The sequence below is a fragment of the Canis lupus genome, chromosome 8 (assembly GCF_011100685.1).
Source record: "Canis lupus familiaris isolate Mischka breed German Shepherd chromosome 8, alternate assembly UU_Cfam_GSD_1.0, whole genome shotgun sequence".
NCBI lineage: Eukaryota > Metazoa > Chordata > Mammalia > Carnivora > Canidae > Canis > Canis lupus.
The window spans coordinates 46,478,919-46,498,180 of record NC_049229.1 but is presented as its reverse complement, the minus strand read 5'-3'; the positions used below and the strand labels follow the sequence as shown (position 1 = coordinate 46,498,180).

The following is a 19,262-nucleotide window of genomic DNA, read 5'->3' as shown; positions in this document are numbered from 1 at the left end:
GGCTGAGGAGTTCTACAAGGTTATCTGAACTCCTTCCATCTCCCCTTCCTCTCGCTTCGGCTTTCCTTTGCACTGGCCTCTTTGCAGTGTGGCTATCTCCCAGCAGTTTCAGGTAAACATTTTTTTAAAAAAAATGTATTTATTTGAGACAGAGTGAGAGAGCACAAGCAGGGGGAGCTGCAGAGGGAGAGGGAGAAGCAGGCAACCCTTGAACCAATCCCTAAGGCCTGGGGAGGCGGTTTTCTCCTGGGTCGGAAGCCTCTCTCTAAAGTTGCAGGAGACAGGTTGATGGAAGGACTGGACTCTTATATTTGCACCGTAAAGCAAGATGCAGGATTTTGAGCATGACTGGGGCCGCCCCTGCCCCCCTTTCTGTCCTATATCCCAGTTTGAGAGGCAGCCTCTCCTGACGTCCAGCCAGCTCCCGTTGTGCACAGGATGAGGAAAATACGGCGCTGGGTGGGCAATGAGGTGGGGGCTGCGGGTGGGCCTTGCACTGCTTCCCACACACTCCTGAGATGCTTGCATCTGTGGAAACTGATGTTTACTCCAGAACCGGGACTTTCAAAGTTTTTGTTGTTTGGGGAAAGGACAGTAACCCGAGAGGGTCCCGAAGTGGTCAGAGTACTCCGTGAACTTCCACCCGGGTTCTACTGTGGTAGGAGGAGTTGCCAGGATGAGGGGCCCCCTTTCAGCAGTGCTGACTCAGGCTCAGGACTCTTCCCACCCTGGGCAGAAGCCACCTGGGGGAGAGAGGGACCAGGCTTTATTCCCTGCAGCTGGCAGCCCCTGGTGTGGCCCTAGTGGGGACCCAGAGTTCTCCACTGGAACTTTGGTCTGAGAGAGCAAATCAGGCGGATCAGGCCTGACCTCAGTCACGTGCAATCCTTAGCGCCAGAAATACCAGCACTGTGAGGGTTGAGCAACAGTTTTCCCCTCACCATCAAGGATGGTTTTAACTGTTTCCTACCTTGAATTTTTGTTATTGTTGAAAATAGCTACCAGAGAGCAGAAGGCTAAAAGGAAGATGGAAACGGGGGGCAAATGAACCTTATAAAATGACATGTTGATAAGAACACTAGAAACTATCAATATGTAAAACTCTGCTTCTTGGGGAAGTAGAATCACTGATGGTGGAAAGCATCTAAGAAACTTCACACCCTATCTCACTTGCTACAACAACCCAGTGAGGTTGGTAGGGAAGGACCATTTTCTTTTCATATAGATCTCACAGATGTAGATATGGTAAGAGTATTTTTTGGAAAAGATTTTATTTGAGAGAGAGAGAGAGGGAGAGAGCACGCGCATGTGCGGGGGGAGGGGCAGATGGAGAGGGAGAAGCAGACCCCCCCTGAGCAGGGACCCTTTTGTGGGGCTCGATCCCAGGACTCCTAGACCATGACCTGAGCTGAAGGCAGATGTTCAACTGACTGAGCCACCTGGGTGCCCTCATTAGGGGCATTTTAAAGTGGATCAAGAAAAGTTTTGCTGTCTCCTATCCATGCGCATTGTGTGGTTCTGTCTCCCACATGCCTTACTTCTCTTGTCACTTTTCTACCTCACCTTACCCCAGTGGGAAGATCTGCCCCCTTTCCATCCTTTCCTCTAATTCTACCTATCAGACTCCACTTTTATAAAACCTTCCAGAATGATGCCCGACTCACTGATCTCTCCACTCTTTATCAGCAACAGTGTTGTAGATTGCATTTACTATTCACAGCGTATTTGAGTTAAAGGCTGAAGACACAAAAACTATCCCTACCCTCCAGAGGCCTACATTCCAGGAAAATAGAAATAATAAGACCTATTTTCACAGAGTTGTAATGAGTAAATGAATTACTATGCACACGATGCTTAGCATAGTGCCTGAGACATAGTAAGCGCTCCATAAATCCAGCATGCCAAGGGTTTGATGTGATATTTAATTCATGCAACAGTTGAGACAGGCCGATTTTCCTGTCTCCTTTTACAGATAAAGAAAGGGATGCTCAGATAAGTTATGCAACTTTCCCACAGTCACACAGCTACTTAGCAGGAGATCTGAGATTCAAATTCTAAAACCCTCTCTCTTTTTTTGAACCTCACCCGAGATACTTTGGTGATGAAAGCAAATGACGCACAATGTTGTTGTAAGATAAAATCCCTGTTCCTTTGGTGCCTGCCTCAGTTCGCCCATCTACGAAATGGGAGGGTGAAAAGATTCATGTTGGGGATTGTTGACTGTAGCCCTGAGCCCAAAGTGAGCACAACACAATTTAAAATAACACCGTTGTTTGCAGGAGAAAGACATGTAGGGGAACGCATTGTGGGTCTGTGGAAGATTGCTGGGCTCTCACACTTGTCTTCTTTCAGCAGAAAGTAAACTCAGATCTGGACCATGTCTGATCTAGGAAATTCTGATCGTAAATCTAGATCTTTGGGTGTCTATGGAGGAAGGGCTCAGGCCTCAGCATGAAAGGGTCAGTTTGCATTGGGCTGAGTGGCCCCTCTGATTCCTGGGACCTGACAGGGCTTTGTTGGTATTTGCTGACTGATAAGTAGTTCGCGTCAAGCTGGTTTGTTTAGTCACTGGGCCTGATAGAGCCAGAGCAACGGGCTCACAGAACTAGTGGGCAGCTCCTTCGTTGCCGTTTACTAAGCAACTAACTTAGTTAACACTAACTGTGTGCCTGGCATGGAGTGAAGGATTCTGGGTGCTTTTCTTTTCTTTTTTTCTCTATTCCTCATGATACAAGGATCCTTTAAAGTTAGTACTTCTGCTGGGAAAATAGAAGCTCACACAGACATGTCTCTTAGGCACCATACATTTTATACTTTAATTAGATTTTTGCTGTAAGGTAGGATATTTTCAGTATTCTATTTTTTAAAAATATTTTATTCATTTTTCATGAGAGACACAGAGACACAGGCAGAGGGAGAAGCAGGCTCATCTCAGGGAGCCCGATGTGGGACTCGATCCCAGGACCTCAGGATCATGACCTGAGTTGAAGGCAGATGCTCAAGTACTGAGCCACCCAGGCGTTCCTATTTTCAGTATTCTAGAGCTAAGGGCACAACCTCATATCCTACCACCCCTCACCATTGCTGTAACAAGTGCAAGTTGCAGCAGCACTCAGCTTTGGTAGACAGAATAGGGACCCCTCAAAGAGGTCTGGGTCCTAATCCCTGGAATCTGTAAAAATGTCACTTTATAGGGTATAAAGGGACTTTGTAGATGTGATTAAATGAAGGACTTTGAGATGGGGAGATTCTCCTGGATTATGTGGGTGGGCCCAATGTAATCCCAGGGGTCCTTTTAAGAGGGAAGCAGGAGGGTCAGAGTCAGTGATATGACAATGGAAGCAGAAGTCCAAGTGATACAGTGGAGGTAAGCAGCCACCAAGCAATGAATGCAAGCAGCCTCTAGAAGCTGGAAAAGGAAATGAAATGCATTCTCCTCTAGAGCTTTCAGAAGCAAAGCAACCTGGTCAAAACCATGATTTTAGTCCTATGCAGCTCATTTTGGACTTCTGATCTCCAGAACCGTAAGATAATAAATTTGGGTGGTTTTAAGCCGAGTTTGTGGTAATTTGTTGCACAGCAATAGGACACCAACACACCACCTCTCCACATGTCTTGGATATTCAAAAGTTCCAGCCAAGTAAGACTCTACCTTTGCGTCCTCTACCTCTACCTTTGCGTCCCAGGGCCCTTCAATCAAAGGGGATAAGTACCTTCTACCTACCACTGGGATGATCTATACTGGAGTAAGAATTTTGCGGGTGAGGTTGGTTTGGTACTAAATCATCCGCACACTCATGGTTGTGCTTCTGACCTCTGATCCCACTGGCTAGACAGCTGACTGGGGGTGGGGGGCAATCTGAGCCAATGGCATTGAGCTCTTTTATTTTTTAATACATTCTGCTATTGCTCATCTGTGTGGACAGGGAAGCGGGTGGAACAGATGATACTGCCCGGGAGTTAACTCATGACTGTTTCTACGACTGATGATGGCAGCAAGTAGCAGGTGGGACCCCACGTCAGAGTAACAACAGCTAATATTTACTGATCGCTCATGGTGAGGTTATATCATTGGTTCCCAGTGGTCTGAAGAGGAGGGTCCTATAGTCACCCTCACTTTACAGATGAGGAAAGTGAAGCTCTGGGAGTCAATAGGCCAGAGAGCAAGTAAACGAGGAGCCAGGACTCCAACCCACACACTTGCTGCTCACTTAAATGGTGTGCTGCCTCTCACACATGTGCTGTGGCATAGACTCAGCGCTCCTTAAACATTTACTGGCTGAATGAACGAATGACGACCACTCAGGCCAGGAGCACTTTTTTGAACCCCATCCAGAGACAGCAGTAGACTGAGGGACTGCCAGAAAACCCAGCTGGACAGCAAGGAATTTACTCCTGCAGGTGCAAAGATAGCACAGAACTGGCTATCTTACTGAGCATCTCCCATCTGGACTCACGGGGAGGCCCAGCTAAATTCTTGTTGAATTTGTCGGCGTCTTCCATCCAGCAGAGCCCCAGGCACCGAGAAGAGGTAGGGATGGTGATCTCTGGAGAGATCTCCCTTTCCCCTGGGGCTTCCCACACCCCATCTTTGGATGCTCCAAATGGCCCAGCTGGTGATCCAGGGAGGATGTCGGGTGCAGGCTTGTTAATTTCCTTTCTTCCTCCCTGAATATAGACGAGAGAGATGGGGACGGGGCAGTGATGATGGACATAAACTTGGTGTGAAGCTTCAGGGGGCCCCTGTGGCCTTTGCCTGTCTAGAAATTACCGGCGTCCCTAATGCTTCTTCCGTTTTGCTTCCTTTTATGTCTTGCTTTTGTGAGCGAGATGAGAATTTACCACTGATGAGCCTTGTGCTATGTAATGAATAGAAGGCAAGTGACCCCAGCTGTCTCCCCTCCCGCCATCCCCAGGAATGTCTTGTCAGCCTTAGTGGTCTTTGGCCGGCCAGTTCAGACGGGCTGCTGCTGCTTTATTAAAGGGCCTCATGGCTGCTGTCTGACACTTTTGGTTTCCTTCTTCTTCAAATCTCTCTCAAGTTATTACTTCATTTGTAGCAGTGGTCAGAGCAAAGAAATTCTATTGATTTTCCTTCCTCTGTTCTTAGTTTCTTCATATATTAATTGGGTCTAATCATGTTTGCCATCCTCCTCTCTTTAGTGGAGATTCAGTTTTTGGTGTTTAATGGGAGGGATGGAGAGTTTTTGACTGGAGGAGGCTCCTCCATGTCCATACTGCACAGATTTTAAGATGGCACTCAGTTTTGTATTTCAGCAGCATTTGGTTTTTGTCTTTGTTTTATTTCGAAGAACACTCTCTATTCAGGATATTTTCCAGTCTACCCAATGCCGTAAGAGCCCTTCGCCTAGAGATGTCACATCAGTGATTTAAGATTTGGAGGGGCAAGGGGAGAGGAGGTTCAGGACAGCTCTGGAGATTTGGGCCCCATTCCATGCTGGGTCACTGGAAACGGCCTCTGCTAATTGGAACTTGTCCTGTCAGGACACATCAGACAGGGCCATGGACAACCCCTGAGCTTGGTGGGGGCAGGATGGACTGCAGAGGCAGGTGTCACTGCTGCCCGGTCCCGGGAGGGCTTTGTTACTCTGGGGCGCAAGAGCCAGCCAGCAGTCATGTGGACTGAGGTCAGGAGGCTGTGCAGAGCCGGCTTCTCCAGGAGCCCAAGAGAGTACTGAAGTCAGGGCTGTTTGGGGCTATGTGGTGCCAGAGTTGGTGTGTGTGTGTGTGTGTATGTGTGTGTGTGTGTGTGTCCTCACGAGTGAGGATGTTTGCCTTCAAGAACACCCCTAACACCAGAAATGTGTGCATTTTTTGCCATTGCCTTCCAAAAAAGACAAAACAAAACCCTTGAGTCCTTGAATTATGTTAAGGGGAACATAAATTTTGGTTGCAGGGAGGACTGGAGGAAGAACAGTTCAGCTCCAGGTCCTGGAGCAGGAAGGCTTCCTCCCTTATTGTTGCTGCCTGGTCCCTCTGCCCTGCCCTTCAGAGTTTCCTTGTGACTGTCCCAGGCAAGGGCAGGAGGGCCCATGCCTGCGGGCCTGTTTTGTTGACATGCTGGTGTGTGCCCAAGGACAAGCACATGGCTCCCTGCTGGCTCTGCAGGAAGGAGCAGTGGGGGCATGTTCCAGGCCCCTGGGCTGGGCAGTGCCTGCTGTGGCTGGGCGATGTCATGGTCCTTGGACAGAGTGACTCCAGGCAGCAGGGAGCATGCCACACTCTTTTCCCTAACCTATACCCCACTCTGCCTGCCCCTCTTCCTGCCATGGGTGCCAGTGTCTCTGAGCTGCCTGCCTGGCTTTGAGTGTGTGGCCTTCCTGCAGAAGAATAGGGTTGGCTATCAGGCAGCGTGGCCCAGTGGGAAATACGTCTGTGGATTTGAGTTGAGCTGTACTCTAATCCCAGCTCTGCCACTGAGGAGCTCTGTGGCATTGGCGGAATTCTGTGTCCTCTTTGAGCCTGAGTTTCCTTATCTATTAATATAATGATGAAGGAATGCCAATGGTGGTTGAGTACGGTACCTGCCACCAAGCAGTTGCTTGACAGATTGTGCTAAAGTTATCAAAGCTGTGATGTTGGCTTTGTCTGAGCCAACAGTACATCGCCTATAAAGTCCTCCAACACCCTGCAGAGGACCAGCCCGATCCTAGCAAAGGGGACCCCACATTGGACCTGATCACCTCTGTTTTCATTTTAGTCATAGGCAGACAGCTTGTTGTGTACTTGCGGGGCTGCCCTGACGTGCCCCTCTCTCCCCAGTATTGCTTCAGTGGTTAGCAAAGGGGCTGATGGGGCCCAGGCAAAGAGCAAAGGCTGCCAGGGCAAACCTTCAAGCCAGCAAGTCAACATTTATTTATAGATCTTGGAAGGATCCAACACCCCAGGCTGTGGAGAAGGGCCTGGCAGAGGCAGCTGCAGGGAACAGGGGGCAGGGGACAGTGATGGTGGTGGTGGTGCTGGAGGGAACAGAGAGGCCAGGTGGCATTTGGAGAGCCAGCAGAAAGCAGCAGATTCCAGCAGAGTAAACTGAGGCGAGCTTAATAAGATGGCTATTTATAAAAGCGGGGGCAGGGCAACGTCGGAGGTAAGATGGCACAGTACCTGGGGGCTAGGTCAAGGGGAGAGGGTAGCTTATGTGGAGAGGGCTGCCTGATGGGAGCTGTGACCTTCAGTAGACCCAGCAAGCAGGTGGCTGGGGGAGTAGACGCCCCATCTTGCTCTCTTCCCTCCCTCTGGCCTGCTGCTACCATTTGCCATTGGCCCAGGCTGCCAGCCGCAGAGGGCAGATGGCAGGTGGCTGACCAGGACATGCTCCTGGGGGCACAGCGCAGGGAGAAGAATGGTGGAGAGAACCTGGAAGGGCCAGTGCAAGAGAACTGGCACAGAGAAGCAAGGGCTCGGGGAAAGGAAGGCCGGGGACATTTCGGGATACGTGGGTGAAGAGAGTTGAGTCACCCAGGGGACCCGGCCAGAGGCTCCGTGACAGAATGATTAATATCATGGACTCAGGGAGGCTGCCAGAATGAGGACTGATTTTACCCTACTTCTGTGTGGTCCTGGGCCAGCCGTGCAAGCTCTCGAAGCCCGTTTCCTCATCCGTGAGGTGGGAATGCTAAAGATGTGTGTTCTACCTCCTAGCGGGGTGCAGTGAAGTACTGAGGTACTCCACAGGACGCCGGGGTCACCGGAACCCGGTAAACGAAGATAGGGCTTTCCATGAGACAAAGGGTCTGGCTGAGCAGGCCGTGAGGATGGTGTGAGGCCCAGTGGGGATATTATTTCTCCATCTACTGTACACCAGGTATGTACTTTTCGTCACCGGCCATGCAGAGGTGAACCAACTAGACCAGTCTTTGTCCTGGGAGCTTAAGTATCTTGTGTAGAAAGACAGGTAGTAAGTAAATGCTAATAAAATAATTTTTGATAGTTGGCAAAGTTATTAAAAAGACCATTAATCAGGGGGGGTGGTAAAGAAAGAGGGAGTGCTAGAGAGAAGGAGTTTAGGGATGGCCTCGAGGAGGTGGGAGTGAGCAGGACCCAAGGAGCAGAAGCAGCCACCCTGTAGAGATGAGGAACGTGCCCGGTGTGGGCCCTGCGGGTACCAAGGTCCGGAGGAGGGGCAGGCTGGTGTTTCTGGGGCAGAGAGGTGGCTTGGGGAGCGGAGCTTCCAGTTGGTGATAGCAGCTGCCTCTTGGGTGGACATGAGGATTGAGTGGAGATTCCTTCCTTCCTTCCTTCCTTCCTTCCTTCCTTCCTTCCTTCCTTCCTTCCTTCCTTCCTTCCTCCCTCCCTCCCTCCCTCCCTCCCTCCCTCCCTCCCTCCCTCCCTTTTTAAAAAGATTTTATTTATTTATTCATGAGAGACACACAGAGAAAGGCAGAGACACAGGCAGAGGGAGAAGCAGGCTCCCTGCGGGAAACCTGATGTGGGACTCGATCCCAGGACCCTGGGATCATGCCCAGAGTCGAAGACAGATGCTCAACCACTGAGCCACTCAGGTGCCCTAAGTGGAGATTTCTTTTCTTTTTTTTTTTTTTTTTAAGGATTTTATTTATTTATGAGAGACACAGAGAGAAAGAGAGAGAAGCAGAGACACAGAGGGAGAAGCAGGCTCCATGCAGGGAGCCTGACGTGGGACTCGATCCAGGGTCTCCAGGATCACACCCTGGGCTGAAGGCAGCGCTAAGCCGCTGAGCCACCTGGGCTGCACTAAGTGGAGATTTCTTAGCCCGTGACTGGCACCCTTACGTGCCTGAGGATCCTTAGTTGTTGGCTGGTGTTACTATTACTTTAACACAAATTATTCTTTTAGAACAGGAGGGCATAAATAAGTGGGTAGATATGATATAAAATGTTCCAGCGGGTCTGTAGACTTTTACTGCCAGGCGGTGCAGAACAGTGTTGAAGAGTCCAGACTCTGAGACGGGAATGCCTGGTTCAATCCTCGACTTGGCCGCTCCCTCGGGGACCCTGAGCCTATGACCACAGCTGTCACAGGGTCCTCATCTGTGTCATGGGGGAATAGGAAAAGCGTCTCTCTCATGAGGTTGCTGCAAAGATGACATGTGTTCTTCTTTCTTTTTTTTTTTTTTTTTTTTTTTTTTTTAATTTTTATTTATTTATGATAGTCACAGAGAGAGAGAGAGAGAGGCAGAGACTCAGGCAGAGGGAGAAGCAGGCTCCATGCACTGGGAGCCCGATGTGGGATTCGATCCCGGGTCTCCAGGATCGCGCCCTGGGCCAAAGGCAGGCGCCAAACCGCTGCGCCACCCAGGGATCCCGTGTGTTCTTCTTTCTAATGAACTTGGACCGCTCTGGAAGCTGGCCCACGGTAAGGGCCACCTGGTGGTATTGTCGCTGCTGAGGCTCAGGAGTCGACTTGGTGCCGGGGAGCCGTGAGCCAAGGACTCTGTCTGTGAGGAGCTCACAGTGGGTCCGAGACATGTGTTCATGGAGATCGGTCTCACCAGGCAGCATCTGATGCTCGTTGAATAAGCCTGATGACCATTACTGGTGGGGTCGTGATCAAAGGGCTGCAGGAGGGAAGGGAAGGCTCTCAGGAGGGTTGTGGGGACAGAAAAATGAAAATGCTGACCAGATCTGATGGCAGCAGGTGAAGAAAGGACAATCAAATCGGTGTCTGCCCTTCCGACATAGCCTTTTGTAGCCGTGTGCATGTTCCTGGGATGAGCCTCAACTTACCTCTCATATTTGTTGGGAAGGGAGGTTCCCCTGCCCCCCTCCGTCAGCTCCTATGGGGCCCTGAACTCTGAGGGAGGTTGTTGAGACTCTTCTACCCTCAACATCCCCCAGGCCAGAGAGAGGAGGAGAGGTTAGAGGTCAGAGGACAAGAGCTGGGGAGCTGGGAGGACGAGGTGGAGGTGGATGGCAGTGTGGATGGAATTAACCAGAACCCTGTGTGTCTGGCAACTGGCAGATTCTTGTGGTAAGATAAGTGGAACCCTCTGCAAGGTAATTATTAGAGAGCATAAATCGCCCAGATAACCTGTCCTCAGAAGAGATATTGATGGCTGTGGGGCATGTGCTGGAGGCCATCCCCCCTCCACAAATATTGACTCCTGTCCCCTCCTCGCCCCCCCATTCCCCTCCTCTTCCTTCTGTCTTGCCTTTCCTCTAATCAGCTGCCCGTCCGGCCCTCCTCCCCTACAGACCTCAGCCTACTGCTCAAGCAGGCTCTTTGGGACGCTTCTCTTTGCTTGCCTCTTGGCTCTCGTAATGATGGAGGTCCCAGAACACAGCACACCACCACCCCCCCGCACCCCTGAAGTTCAGCAGAGATTGGTGGACGAGGTGCAGCCCCTGTGGGGAAGAGTCTTGACTAACAGAAGGAAGCCCTAAGGTTCTTCCCTTGGGCCCAGGTCCCCAGAAATGCCCTTACCTAGTGCTGTTGGGTCAGCGTCAGGCTCTGGGAAGGGCCAGGACCATACCTGGTCCCAGGGATGAAGAGAAGGGAGGTCAGGTGCTTAGCACAGTGGGCAGGTAGTGGGCACCTGTTGGCACATCTCCTGCTCGTAGAACTTTCTGAAGCCCCCTCTTCTCTCCAAGCCTGTGGGCCTCCTGGTAGGGAGCTCATGCTTTGGCTCATGTTCTCTAAGGTTTTGTTTAACAACTATAGAAAAAGGCAGAAGGCCTGATGAGGGACAACTGGAAACAGCCTTTCCTCTCTGGTCCTGAGTTGTCCAGTTTCGGCCCCGACCCACACCCCAGTTCTTGGCCAGACTGGATGTGATTTCCCTCCAAGCCTATTTATTGCCATCGCTGACCGTGTTCAGGGTGGAGGGGCTCTTACCTCCCTCTGACCCCACACAGCCTATCTGCTACCAGCCAAGCAAGGGCACGTTTGAGGGGGGAAGCAGGAGTTGTTACTACTGATTGCTTGCACCTCAGTGTAAGCTGGGCCTGGGCCACGCAAAATGTGTCCAATATATCGAAGTTCTCTGCCTCAGATAATGCTGTTGAATATAAGCCTCTCCAAACTCCACAGTTCCGGTGATGTTCTAATCCTGGTGAGATTGGACCCTGGGTGCTGCCTGGCTGGCTTGCCCTGTCTGTCCATTCTGACTCTGTATTTTCCATCGTCTGGTATATGTGAAGAGGATTCTCTCCATTTGACAGAGGAGAACCTGGGGTCCAGAGGGGTTGATGGACTTGCTGAAGACACAGTGACCAAATTCCAACTTAGACCAGGACCCAAGGTCCCGCCTTGATTTCCCCATGAGCCTCTCGGGACCAAGCCCTATCCCTCCACTCCAGGGCATGATAGAATGTCCTCACCCAAACAGCCAAGGGCTGGGATGCTTCTGGAAGCCTAGTGCTTCTGGAGAGGCGAGAGGGGTTGAAGGAGGCAGGGAGGCATGGGAGGCAGGAGAAGCCTGGACGAGAGCCTCATCTGTGCCTGGTGGTTCATAATCGTGTTATTTGGAAAGAGGGGTCAAGGAGGATTTGGGCACTCAGGGAGGGGACAGTGATCTCAGTGCCCCTACTTTCACTCCACAGGAGGAGATGAGGCCTCTGCAACTGTGGGAAGCCTGCTTCGCTCATTGGCCAACAGCGGCTTCTAAGGAGAAAGGGCTTTTGAGAGAGGCTAGAAAAAAAAGTAATTTCCAGTGATGAGTTTTGCATGCTGTAGTTAACAATAATTATTAAATAGGTAGGGTGAGCTCGTGCTTGTTTTCCTTATTATTAACCATATTTATGGGTTTTTATTAAGTTGTACCAAGCTGGGATAATTGTCAAATGCTCTGCTTGAGCTTTGTGACTCTCGGCCTCCCATGCTATTTTCTTTTATTCCAAGGGTGGAGTCTTTTCATCATTCGAGACTTAGGTTATAAACCGGGAGTTGGCAAACTTTCCATAAAGGTCCAGAAGGCTTTGCAGGTCACGCAATCACTGTTGGAACTCCTCAACGCCACCGTTGCCGCCTGAGAGGAGATCGGACCATATGCACATAAGTGCACGTGGCTGTCTTCCAATAAAACTTTATTGGTAGGAATTTGTGGGGGCTACACGTGGCCCCAGGGCTGTCATTTGCAGACCCCTGCTGGAGACAGTGGAGAAATCCTGGGACTAGGAGCCTGGCTGCCGAGGATCTAATCTAAGCCCTGGCCCCCGTGTGACTAGAGGAAATTACTTCACCTCTCTGGTTATTGGTTTTCCTGGCAGTACAGCAAGCCCTTTGCATTAGACAATCTCTAGCACCTGGAATTCTTATGGTAATCTGGCATTTTGCTTTTTGTCCCTTCAGTTAACATTCAGAGAGAGCCACAGGGCTTCTCAAAGCCCGTTTCCCCTTGTTCACCTGTGGGATGGATTTGGTTTCTAAACCACATAATAACGTTTTGTATTTCTCTGATGGTATCTTTTCAGGCAGCTCCATAACCAACCTACTTCTTGAGTTACTAAGAGGTGGCTCTGTGACAGGCTCTGTGACTAACAGTACCTCTGGAACTGGTTGGCAGTTTGGGAAACTGAGGCACAAGAAGAGAAATGGCTGAGATCACCCAGCAAATCGGTGATGCTTTTAGAAAAACCTGGTGCCCCCCTCCCCACTCCCAGTAAAAGGGGTGCTGTTCAGGTTATTCCAGTTTGGGAGGTTCAACTCTCAGTGAGGGGGCAGTGGTGCCCCTGTGAGAGGCTGAGAGCAAGGTTCTGGACTGAAATTGCCTGGATTTATAGCTTCATAGCACCACCTGATACCATGGGCAAGACACTGAACACTCTGCGTGCCTCCGTTTCCTCATCTGTGGAATGGAGGGAAATAATAAGATGGGGCTGATGAGGATGAAATGAAATAATCTGTCAAGTGCTTAGAACAGCACCTGGTGCATATAGTAAGTGCTCAGTAAATGGTGGCTAGGCCACAGTTTTTGTTACCACCATCTTGTTGTTGCCCTTCTGTAAATACGTCAAGGATGTCTCTTCCTCGTTTTTATACCTGATTCATCTTCAATTCTTGGCTTGGAGATGTAGGCTGACTTGTATGTCAAGTGACTCTTGATGAGGTAGGATAGAGGGAAGGGAGGGAGTGAGGGAGGACGGGAACTTGAGAACAGGTCCATGAGGGAAGGAGGGTCAGATTTTAAATACAGTCAGGTCCCCTTATATTGTTGGGTTGGCAAGAAAAATAGGCTTCCCTTCAGCAGTATGGAGGCTCTGATATCTTTTGTCTTCATCCCAGGATGTAGAGATTATAAGGGAAGATTTAGGTATTTCTAGGGTACATTTACCTTTTAGTTTTGGTCTTCTTTGTTTCCCAGAATAGGTCGATCTTTTCTACCGGAGAATTTAAGTTTGGCGACATGACCAGCCTCTTGGTCATCCTGGCTTTGTTTTGTCCTTATTAAAAGGTTTATAAGCATGTGCCTCAAAAACTAGCAGGCCTGAGGCAGTTTTCTCAGAGGACTGCCAAGAGAAATTGGGGTGGCTCTCAACCTAGTGGCAGGTTAAATGAGACTCAGTGCTTCTTTGTTTGGCTTGATGTCCCTTAGAAGGGCAGCCTGGAGATCATTTGGTCTGCAGGGCGTTTGCTTCTACCGGCTGATTTTAACCAACTCTGACAGGAGGGCAGAGGCCCCCAAGCGAGGTCAGGACCACAAATCCCATCCCAGCAGGTGCATGATGGGGAGACAGCGCCCTCCGGATGACCTTCAAGTTCCCATTGATTTCCCGTCAAGCAGTGCTTCCCCACCCCCATCCTGCTCCTGCCCCTGCCACTACCCATAGGCTGGGGGCTCTGGAAGAGGACATGGATCAGCTCTCAGGGAAAGAACATGCAGAGGAGGTTAATTCAGAGACAGGTCCTTTCAGGAAACTGGAGTAGGTACATTGGGGACCATCGTCTGGCACTGCTAGTTTACAGTGCTAGTATCAGGCCTGGAATGTTCTTTTTGGGCATAGGAGAGAAGAGCTGATGTCATGAAGGGCATCATTTATTCCCTTGACCCTACTTCTCTGCAGGTTTTGTAGTGTTTGTGTGGCATCCATTGGGTCCCGAGCAAGATTCAAGTATGGACTGTGGAATAGGCTCCTAATCCAGTGATGAGTGTGTCAGGCAGGGAGGATCAGAAGTGAGAAGGTGGTGGTGTCATTCTCATTCCCTGTGTTGGCACCTCCCCCTAGCAATGACCTTCTTGCCCTCTGGGGAGCCAGGCTCCTGTACCAGCCCAGCTGGCTGTTGCAGGTAGCCTGGGATTTTCACTAATTTTTTTTCGGTGTTATCTGTTGAGCCATTACCTTTGCGCCAGATCATGTGTTAGGTTCAGAGAGTGGTAGACAAGAGAAATAAACACCCTGCTCTTACGGAGTTCATAATTTTGTTATGTAGAGACAACCAGCAAGCAAAGAAAAAAGCAGAAAAAGGTTGGTAGTCGGTGAGTATAATGAAAAAAATAAAACAGAATGGGACATAGCAAGGACTAAGGCAGGGGTGGAGTAGAGTGGGCTGCCTTAGGGTGGGTCAAAGAAGACTCTTCTGAGAAGAACCCAGCCATGAGAAGACCTGGGGGAGCTGTATACAACGAGAGGAAATAGCATGTTCAAGAGTCTTGAGGTGGGATGATTTTGGTATATACAAAGGACAGAGAGAAGTGCAGTGAGGATGGGGTTGAGTGGACAAGAGGGCAGGGGACAAGAGGAAGTAGGAAAGGTGGACATGGCCAGACAGTCTGGGGGCCTACAGCTAGGAGAAGGAGTTTGGATTTTATTTTGAGTGCTGTGAAAGCCATTGGAGGGATTTAAGAAGGAGAATGTCATGATCTGATTTCCATTTTAAAAAGATCACTTGGACTGCTGCATTGAGAATTGACTACCGAGGATGTGTTATTTGTGGCTGTGTTTTAAATGCCAGGCCAATATTCCCTTTATCGGGGAGGACAGCCTTGAGGCCCTCGTATTCCAGCAGCGAAGATGGGGTCTGAGGATATGTTTATCCGAGAATTGTCTCTAATCAATGTTCCCCTTCTACTGGCAAGCACACCTGAGGGACAACATCCGGGTGCCCAGCTCATAGCTGGGGTTTCAGAGAGGACTCAGCCTATGAACCAGGGAAACTAAAAATACTTTCTTAATCAATGAAGTTTCTGTGATGGGCGTGTGTTTTCTTTCTAGGTATGCTTTACCCTAAGATAAAGCAGTCTTTTTTTTTTTTTTTCCCCACTTTTGAAAGTTGGTTGCATTCTACACATTCTTTAGCCTCCAGAGAAGAGATTTATTTTGTCACGTCTGGATGCCATTTGAAAGGCAAACCTTGGATACAAGAAAGGCTACAGTCCTCTTCCTCTCTGGAGCATCCCCCTTTCCTGACCCCCCCCCCACCTCCATTATTTACTGGAAGGAATCATCCTTTTTCCCCTCCTGCCTCCAGTCTCTTGTCCTTGGCAGCCCCTTGACACCAACCCTGAGTTGCGTATGTCATCAGAACACCCAGTGGCAGCTCAGAAATCATGGCCAGGTTCAACATAAATTCCGTCTTGCTTAGGCAGCTTTGCATAATAAGTCCCTGAAAAGTCTTCACCAGAGTAGATGCTGGAAAAGGGATTTATTGGGTCTAGCAGGCCTGAACATCAGACTGCATGGCATTTAAGTCATGATAGGGGTTTTAGGGTTCAAATTCTTCATCAGATTTGGCTTTTGCAAGGCAACACCCTTGTCCCCAAGGTGACTTTCTTGCGATGTTTGAAGGTCAGAGTTACTGCCAGAGTGACTCAAAGAATGTTAGTTAGGATCTTCTCCATAAATTTGCCTTAACCAGGCCTCTTGGATGTTTCACGAGGGATGAGGATTTCTGTGGGGCTAGTGTGCTACAGGTTAGTGCTGCTTAATCCATGCCAGCTGCCAGAAAAGAAATTTCAGGAACAAACCCAGCTGAGTTAAAGTCAGCTAGCTGGGCATTCCTGCTCTGCCATTAGAATGTGGCCGAAAGACATCACCACAAGGCCCTCTTGTTCTTCCCCTTGCTTTGGAGAGTGGGGAGTTATCCTCAGGTCAGTGAGTCTCATATTTCTCAGAATTACTGGGGGATCTGTCAAAAATGCAGATGTCTAGATTACATGCCAGACCTCCAGAATCAGAATTTCACAGCCCCACTTGCCCCCACTGATTCTGACACAACCCAAAGTTTGAGCGCCACTCCCTAGACCATTCTTCTGGAGACTGGGGTGATGGCATTCTTGATAAGCACCGAAGGCACATCTGCATCAGCAGAGGAAGAGCTAGTCCTCCTAAGGTGTTCTGATGACAGCACCACATTCAGCGAGCTTCTTGTAAAGTTCAGAGAAGGGGAATATTAGTTCTGTGTCTTGCACAGTGGCACGAATATTGTAGGTGGAGAAATGAAAATCTTGAAAGCCAAAGGGATCTTTTTTAAGATGATAGGGAAAATTCAGTGAGATTCAAGCTTGCAGGATATCCATTTTCAGCTGCCTAAGCTTGTGCTCTGGAGAAGCCAGATAGTTTCAGGCTCACCTCATCAGCATATGGAGAAAGAGTGTCCCCCAGCATCTCCCAGCTGGGAAGCTTCCATTAGGATGACCTGACATTTCAATCAAGTAATCAATATTTATCATGTTCTCTGTAGTGTGAGCACTGTGCTTGGTTGGCTAACATGGACATACATAGCTCTTGGTTCCTGTCTTCAAGATTCTTATAATCTAGTTGAGTGGGAAGAGATAAGAAGGATGGTAGAGACCAGCCAAACACAACTGAGACAGTCGGGGAGCTCTGAGAGGGCGGAGGGCAAACACTGTTGGCAGGGATAACTGGGTTGGGGGTGGGTGTGTGTCCTGGAAGAAGCAAGCCTTCAGCTGGCCCTTGAACAGATTAAGATTGGCCAGGCCAGGGGCAAGAGGCAAGAATTTCAGGTTGAAGGAAGGACTTGAGTAAAGGGTATTGGGGTCCAGGGGTAGGGTGGTCTGATTCATATATACAGGAAGGTCAGACGAAGATTCATTCATTCATTCATTCATTCACCATTCAACCCAATATGGCAAGTTCTGTGCTGGGCTTGGGGATAGAGCAGGAAATAAGCCAGGTGCTGTTTTTGTATTTGGGGTGGGCTTTGGGCTGCTGGGATCATCATGCAACAGCTATTCAGCTCCCCTTGTTGCCTGAGGTTTGGCCCCAGCCACCCTGCTGCTTAAAGTCTTAGGATGGAAGTTTGGGTTGGCATCCACCAGCCTCAAAGACACTGCATCAGTGAGTCCGTGTGTGTGTGTGTGTGTGTGTGTGTGGTGTGGAAGGTACCAACCAGCTGAAGCAGCTAGTATGCCACAAAGTGGCAGAAAATGCTGCTCTTTGGGGGAAGAGAGAGAGAGGGAGAGAATGAGAGAGAGGTCATTCTTCTCTCTCTTCTTATAGGGGCACCAATCCAATCATGAGGGTTCCATCCTCATGAACTAATTACCTCCCATAGGCCCCATCTCCAAATACTAGAGCATTGGGAGGTTCGGGCTTCCACAGATGAATTTCAGGGGAAACAATTCAGTCCACAGCAAACACTCAACCTGGCTCTCTTCGAAGGGCAGCTTTAGGGACTGTAACGGTGAGGAAAATGGAAAGGTTCTTGCATCTTCCAGAATATTGCCCCCTGCTTGCTAGTTATTATAAAATGCTACATAAATGGGAGATGGCTTTCCACAGTGCAGTTAGAGTTCAATATACTTCAATGTAAACAGGAGGAAATTAATGTATGGTGTAGATGAGTCTTAATGTGCATTTGTGGGCGGTGGTGGAAGTGTGGGCAGCTGGGTGAGACAGCAGGAAATCCAGGTGCCCACAGAGAAGAGGAGGGGCCCATGGCGGGGATGGAGGGGCCAGAAATCCTGCCACAGGCTAGGACTTCTTGTTATCTCTGCTTATCTCTGTTTATGTGCACAAATAGCAATGATGGGCCAAGGTCCTGTTTTTAGTCAAAAGGGACTGGTGGCCATGCAGCGGGAATGGAAAGAAGGGGCAACTTCCTGAGAAAGGGAAGAATCCAATGCCAGATGGGATGAAGGAAGGGGAAGGATCAGGGACACCTTGCTGGGGAGATATAAGAGTGGTGTTCTCTCAGGTTTCCCTCCACCCCAACACCACCCCCAACCACAGAAGAATGGAGACTCTGGGGAGGGAGCAAGCTACTGGCAGGAGATGAGGAATTTGCTTTTGGACACGTGTTTGGGGGATGGCAGGACCACCTGTTCTTGGGTCAGAACACAGGACCAGAGGGACAGTGAAGAGAGAGGAGCCCCAGGTATCTGGGTTGGAGGATTGGACCTGAGAGTTAGCTCAGGGCAGTGGATATGGAATCTAAGCGAATAGGCATGGTGTTGAGAGAGAGAGGTGGAAGCATGAGAAGAAAAGGAACAGAGGGTCTTGGAGGGGCCGTGATGGGCTCTGAAAGGACATTTGGAGCCTAGTTGGCAATCGTTTTAGAGGAGTCTTATTTGTACCCCTCTGAATCCTCTTTGGTTCCCTGGAATGTTTTTTCCATAGTTATGCTCAAGGAGGGTCACTGGAAAGTTCTGAGAGCTATGACTCCCTTACTCCAGATTTGATCGCTGAGGGATCTCATCCCTCACGGTGCCCCCAGAACTGGGCAGCCAGCCCTGTTCCAAGCTGCAGGCTGTGGGGGGCTCCTGCTCTAACAGGCAGGGAGCCCAGCAATTTGTTCTCCTGTGCCTTTCCTGCTTCTGATTGCAGCCTTGGGTAGCCTGAAGTAGGCTGTTGATGAGAACATCATTCTACTCTGCCTTGTGCCAGCTTCTTCCAGCCCAAGACATCTATCATCCCGTGGTAATCCAGCCCTCTTGGTTTGATGCAGACAGGTGATGGCTGAGGCTGGGCCGTGCCTGACCCAGCCTGGGGCATGCTGGTCACCGCTCCACAGAAATGAGTCACTCTGCCAGCCTTTCCCTGCTCTCTCTGCCCCTTGCACCTTGAATGCAAATGTCACCCCTGGGATCCTATCATTGTGGGATTTTTTTTTTTCTTTTTCAAAGAAATCCCATATTGAACAGGACATTTGTCCTCTCTCCTTTTTAAATTGCTTTCCACGGGTTAGGGAGACCTGGCCATCGATTTTCTTCTGGAGAGCAGAACAAGCCCTGTGAAGATTTTGGCTAATTAACTTTTGGAGAGGTGCTGCTTGAATTTATCAAAGAGGCTGAAGTCTCTTTTCCCCTCCTGTATCTTGAGAAAGGCTTTAAACTTTTGTTTCCGAGTCTTTGCCAATGCCTGGT

The 19,262-nt window shown here is 49.6% G+C and overlaps 1 protein-coding gene across 5 annotated transcripts in view; it reads left to right on the top strand.

Moving 5' to 3' along the window:
• The window catches only part of DPF3 (double PHD fingers 3), a 259,890-nt gene that overhangs the window by 79,935 nt on the left and 160,693 nt on the right, over positions 1 to 19,262 (top strand). The window contains exon 1 of one of the 5 annotated variants that reach the window (XM_038545161.1): positions 6,947 to 7,108. The exons of the other annotated variants lie outside the window; for them this stretch is intronic. The gene's annotated coding sequence lies outside the window, so the exon portion shown is untranslated. Of the gene's footprint in view, positions 1 to 6,946; positions 7,109 to 19,262 lie in introns of those variants that run through there. 5 annotated transcript variants of the gene reach the window in all.